We start from the raw sequence: 6,000 nt of genomic DNA, 5'->3' as shown, positions 1-6,000 counted from the left end.
TTCCGCTGGCTGGGCTGAGGCGGCCGCGGGGCGCGAGCGGGAGCCGGCGGACCCCACATTCCTGCGAGCTCGCGGTGAGTGGGGCCCGGGCTGGCGAGGCCGCCGGGCAGGGGCCGGAGCTCGGGAGCGCGCGAGGTTACGGGCTCGGCCGGCTGTGGGCGGGCCCGATAAGCCCTGTACCCCGTTTCCATAGTGGGGGGGCACGGCCCGGGCGCCCCGGGGAGGGGAGATCTGGAAGGAGGCAGGGGGGTGGTTGAGGAGGGGATGGAGTGGGCGCCGCGTGGGGGGCGGCGAGCGGCCCGGGAAGGGAGCGGAGTGCACTGCCGGCACCAGAACCAGAACCAGAACCAGAACCGTGTGGGGTCTTCCAGGGAGAGGCTCGGAGGAAGACCTTTTGGGAATGGGGGCTGTCGGGGAGTGGACAGCTGAATACCGGGCAAAGAGATGAGAGGGCTGTGGGATGCAGCAGAAAGGGGAGCCCCTGAGCTGTCAATGGTTTCGGGCTGTGTGGCCCAGGGGTCCCGAGCTGTCCATATAAGGCCCCCAGGGAGGACCGAGCTCAGGCGGGGTTGGGGTACTGCCTACAGGCCCCTCCCCACCCTTGACCACTGCCTGGGCCACTGCTGGCAGATCGGCACTCAGAGTGACAGAGCTTTGGCACACTCTGAGGTCTGAGATGTAGTCCATCTGTGTGCATCCAAGTTTGGGACTTTAAAAAACTTTCTTGTGGTTAAAAAAAAAATCTACAAACAAGAAACTGGCGTGTTATGAGAGCAGTGTTTGTGCTTGCGGGCCTGGGAACTGCAGTTTCAGAGGGCCTGTCTTTTGAAAAAGATGTTGTGATCTTTATCTTCTTCCCAAATACTTACAGTGTCTGGGGAAGGTTGCAGCATTGGGGTAGTAGCTGACTTTTCCTCCCCACCCCCCCAAATAAGGAGACAGCAGCACCTCATCTTCTTTTGGTTCAGAGAACCAAACTTAGTATGGGAGTATGCCCTCCGACCTGCTGCTGTCCCCTTCTCTGGGGTGACTCAGGTATTTCCTCCTCCAGGAAGCTTTCCTGGATTAGTGGAGAAAACTGAGGACTCTTGTTCTTTGATCCCTGTATATTAGCCAGCCTCCCTTTCTTTCCTAAAAATAGCCTTAGAGAATGGTTTGTGTGTATGTTCTGCTGTAAAGATGTGCAGTCAGTTTGTCATTGTAAGTAATGGGGAGGGGAGGAGAGTTATTATGGATAATTTCAAACAATGGATTGAACAAATCATTTATATTTAGCTAAGGCATGTGGCCAGGGAGACAGACATTCATACCAGCTTCCTATCCTGTGCCGGGTCCTGGCATGACTGATGCAGCTGGGCAGGAGTGGAGGTCAGGTAGGCAAGAGGACCGGATGGATAAAACCTGAAGGGCAGTTCATTCCACACTCACTGTAGACCTGCTGTGTGCAAGAGCCTAGACAGCTAGAAGTGGACGGGAGTGAGGTGGGATTAGTGTGTGTCTCACTTAATCAGGCTTTAAGCTCTAAATCTATGATCAGATACTGAATATTAAAATCAGAACTAGTGTTTAAAAAGTAAGTTGTAGTTGTAAAAATTAAGTAAAAACTTGTAAAGAGTAAGTGCTTTCTCTGCACCTTAGCTGTATAGAATTTCATTTGATTCATATATAACCTTGTCTGGGTTATTTTAATTGCCTTATAGGTTAGGAAGACAAGGTTAGGGAGAGAATAAATGACTTTTTAGAAGTCACAGAACTCAGTAAGTGGAAGAAGCAGAACTTGAACCCAGTGTCTTCTGACCCCTCATGCCACATACTTCTTATTCAACCTGAGCATCTTAACCCTAACACCATCTATTTGTGCAATGCTGGGCAAGTTATCTCTCCTTTCCAACTCTGTTTTGGAGGGTTATTGGGTTAAAATGTTTCTGGAGTCTCTTCTGACCTCAGATAATTAACGGTATCAGGTGATATTAATAAGTGTGCTTTTATTTTTAGTTGTGGCAAAAGCCACAGAACAACATTTACCACTTTAACCATTTTTACTGTATAGCTCAGTGTAGGGGCAGGACTGGGCAGAGTGCAGGTTTTTCTGAGTGCAGCAGACGGGGTAAAGGAGGAGTCCTGGAGCCCTCAGTGGCTTTTTCAGGCTTTTAATGGGATTTACTAGGTACACAGCAGGCAGGGGTGCTGGGGGGCTGGCAGGCCTCCCAGCCCCCAGCAAGTCTTCACTCTTTCTGGGCTCTCTGGCTTTCTCTGGTTCTCTCTGCTCTCTCCTGGTTCTGCTCTTCTCGTGGTTCTCTGCTTTCGTTTCTGCTGGCGTCCCTGTGACGCTGCCCTTATAAGCCCAGTCTCTCAGCCCAGGTGAATCCCATCTACATATGCCTACACCCAACTCCAGGCATGCATTCTGGACCGCAGGGTTTCGTCATCTATCCTAATGGCGGGAGGGCAGAAAAGCCTGATACTTTTTACCTTACCCTACACTCAGTTGCACTAAGTACGTTAACATTGCTGTACCACAGATTTCCAGATCTTTTTCTTTGTGCAAAACTGAAACTCTGCCCATTTAACTCCCCATTTCTCCATCCCCCATCCCCTGGCAACCTGCATTCTACTTACTGTGCTTTATTAAGCTCCTACTATGTGCTTAAAAATGTTGTCATTGAGGAACTAATAAGGGGTATTGTGAAGGAGCAGCCAGCTTAAGTGGGAAGCCTCAGGCCTGGGGTGTCCCTCTCCATCTCTGAGTCTTTAACTCCAGGTCACTGCTGCCTGGTATTGCTAAGTGTGTGAGTGGGCGAGACCTTGGGCAGGTGCCTTCACTTCCTTTAGCTTCCTGCTTGCAAAACAAGGACAACAATACCAAGCTCTCAGGCCTATGGAAGGAGCGGTGAGATAATGTATGTGAAGCACATAGCTCAGGGCCTCAGACACAGCAGGTGTGCAGTAAATGGTCGCTGTTATTTATAACCTCGCTGAGGAGACTAGACGAATATGCTCAGAACAAGAGAGGACACTACTTCTTTTCTTGTGCCACTATGGCCCAGGCCCGCTGGGGTTGTTATCTCCACTAAGAGGGGATGGATCTAATCTAGGTGCCTTACCTGGCACTCATCATCCATCCTCTCTACCCCAGCCTCCCTCTCTAACCTAGTCTTCTACTCTCCCTACCCATGCCGCACTTTGCTTCTAGCCAGACTGAGTCCCAAGTGTGCTTTGCTCATTCTTTCTTTGTCCCTTAATTAGTGCTGTTCCCCTTTCGTGGGTGCTCTTTACACCTTCTCCTCCCTCCTTTTCAAGACCATGGCTCATGTCTGAGCTCCTTCCCAGAGCCTTCCCTGGCCAACCATCCCAAAAGAACCTCTTCCTCCTTGGAACTGCTCTGGCATTTTCTGTCTTCATCACTCCTGGCTTTTGTACACGGCCTTGGGGGATTTTCAGCGAATTGCACAGATTCATACTGTGCCATAGTATAAGGGCCTGTGCTGGTTCTGAGGGTGCAGAAATGGACAGGTACAGTCTTTGTTTTCATGGGTCTTTTAATGCAGGAAAGGGTTAAAGACAGGGTCCAAAGAACGACAATTCAAGGTGTAAGTGAATGACCCAGGAGAGTAGAAAGTCATGTGGGTTCAAATGGGGATAAATCACCCTGATTTGTGAGTAACACTTCATACAGCAGGTGGTGTTTGACGCAAACTTTGAAGGATGGCTTGCAGTTCAACAGAAGGGAGGAAGGATCAGCCATCAAGAAAGTGTTGGGGTGTGTGAATAGTTCTGTTGGACCATTGTGTGGGGTGTGAGGAGGGAACCAGGAAGAGAAAAGCCTGGACAGGGAGACAGTGGCCATATTGTGAGTGGTTTCAAATGTGCAGCCAAAGAGTTTCATCCTTCACTCATCCATTCAAGAGAAGTTGAGAGTCCACCAAGGGCAGGTCCTGGGCTGATGCTGAAGAGACAGCAGGCAATCTTGGGAGCCTCTGGGGATGCTGCAGGTTGTTGAGTAGGGTTTGCAAAAACAGGGTAGGCCTAAGGAGGTGTAGGGTAAGGTAAAAAGTATCAGGCTTTTCTGCCCTCCCGCCATCAGGATAGATGATGGATCTGCGGTCCTGAATGCATGCCTGAGGGCGGCACCTGGAATAGGGTGTGGGCATATGTAGATAAGATTCACCTGGGCTAAGACTGGGCTTTTAAGGGTGGCGTCACGGGGATGCCAGGAGAAGCCAAGAGAGAAGCCGAGAAGCAGAAGCGGAGAATGCCAGAGAGCCCAGAAAGAGTGAAGACTTGCTGGGGGCTGGGAGGCTGGGAGGCCAGCACCCCTGCCTGCTGTGTACCTGGTAAATCCCAACAAAAGCCTGCAAAAGCCGCTGAGGGTTCCAGGACTCTGACTCCTCCCTTACCCCGTCTGCTGGGATCATAGAAAACCTGCACTGTGACTGTTCCTGCCCTTTATAGGGGGTGAGTCTGAGATCTCTGAAGAGGGGGAATCATGGTGGGAAGAGCTGCTGGATGACTGCAAGGAATGGAGAGGAGGAGCTGAGACATTTTGGAAGTAGAGTTGAGGTGGTTTGCAAGTTGCTTGGATGGGGGCAGTGAGGAAAGGATGGATGGGGTGAAGCTGATTCTGAGCTTGGTGACTGAAGATGTGGAGCCATTTAATTGTTCCCAGTGGGTATCAAGGAGATTAATCCAGCTGGATTGTATACCCCTCCACGGCATGCATTCCGATTGCCTCTCCCTTCTCCTTGGCTCACTGCTCATTGCTACGAGGCAGAGTCAGCATAGACTCCTGGATCTTCTCAAAAAAATGAGTCTTGCACCTTCTAGAATCCCAAATTTGCATCCCAGCCATATTTGTGAATGGGTCTGGTCCTCTTGGGAGTCCTGTTTCCGCAGAGAATCAAATGTTTCCTTCCTATTTATCTTCACACCCCAAGTTAATTACAGCTACAAGTTTCTCTCTCACCCGATGGCCATTTTCCACCAAGTTTTTATTGCTCCACAAGAGGAACTCTGGATATGTTAGAAATAAAAACAGCAAAATGGTCTGTTCCATTACCTCAGCCTCAAAGGGTATGTGAACTAAACTTAGTAGAGGTACTCGTTTTTACGTATCTTGACATTCTGGTTGCTTTTGAGTGGCCAAAATTACAAATGTTAGATGCTTGGATGCCCCAGAGAGGGCAGCTATGTAGTGGCATCAGCATTGTTGCTTCTATTCTATACCTGCCCATTGCAGACATCACTAATAGATTGCTGCTGTCTTCTCACTGAGCCAGGTCTTGGATTCTGCTCATGCTGCCTTAGATACCCACTCCCAGATCAGTGGAAACAGCACAGTCTGTTTCTGGCTTCCTCTCTATCTGTTGAATGACTGGGTTCCTGATGGGAGACTCCTGCCTCAATGTGTGGTCATTGCTGGTCAGAAGTCATCCTAGGGTGGCCTCCCAGCACACAGATGATCTAACTTTTTTAATTTTCCTACAGGGATATCCTGGGATCACCTCCTATCTGTCAGCAGCCAAGGTGTTTGCAGGAAATTAAAGAAAGCAGGTCAGTGCCAGTCTGGATCTGTTGTATGTGGGGGTGTCTGAAAGTCTGTTATAAACTGTCTGAGGTCAAAATCTCTTGTCCTTTAACTGTGGGTTGGGAACAGAGGATTGAATGGGATGCTGTTATTTTCTAGATATTTCTCTGCAGTCGCTCGTGACTTTGAGTTGACACACGTCTTAAATTGGGGACCAGAAGAGAATTACCCACTCCCCTTTATTTCTGACTGGTGGCTGACAATATTCTTAATTGCTTTCTTGGCCACCCCAGTTAAGTAGAGGAAGCCTAGGGAAGCAGGAGGGGCCTGTAATTTCCTGCTTCCTGTCTCCTCCCCGCAGGCTTGGGAGCCAAGGCTAGAAAAGAATCCTTGGGGATCCTGCCCCATCTTCTGTCCCTGTTCCTCCAGGCCTGCCCTCTGAGTGGGCTCTCTGCCTGGGTGCTCATGCTTTTCTC

General features: G+C 49.9%; 1 protein-coding gene across 2 annotated transcripts in view; it reads left to right on the top strand.

Annotated features, from left to right (window-relative positions):
- TSPAN9 (tetraspanin 9) overlaps window positions 1-6,000 on the top strand; it is a 184,955-nt gene continuing 178,955 nt past the window's right edge. For both annotated transcript variants that reach the window (XM_054696518.1, XM_054696519.1), the window contains exons 1-2: window positions 1-74; window positions 5,485-5,550. The gene's annotated coding sequence lies outside the window, so the exon portion shown is untranslated. The remainder of the gene's footprint in view (window positions 75-5,484; window positions 5,551-6,000) is intronic.

Source organism: Talpa occidentalis, unplaced genomic scaffold (assembly GCF_014898055.3).
Source record: "Talpa occidentalis isolate TD23 unplaced genomic scaffold, MPIMG_talOcc4v2.1 talOcc4.16, whole genome shotgun sequence".
NCBI classification, from domain to species: Eukaryota; Metazoa; Chordata; class Mammalia; order Eulipotyphla; family Talpidae; genus Talpa; species Talpa occidentalis.
This window is presented reverse-complemented; position numbering and strand designations above follow the sequence as displayed.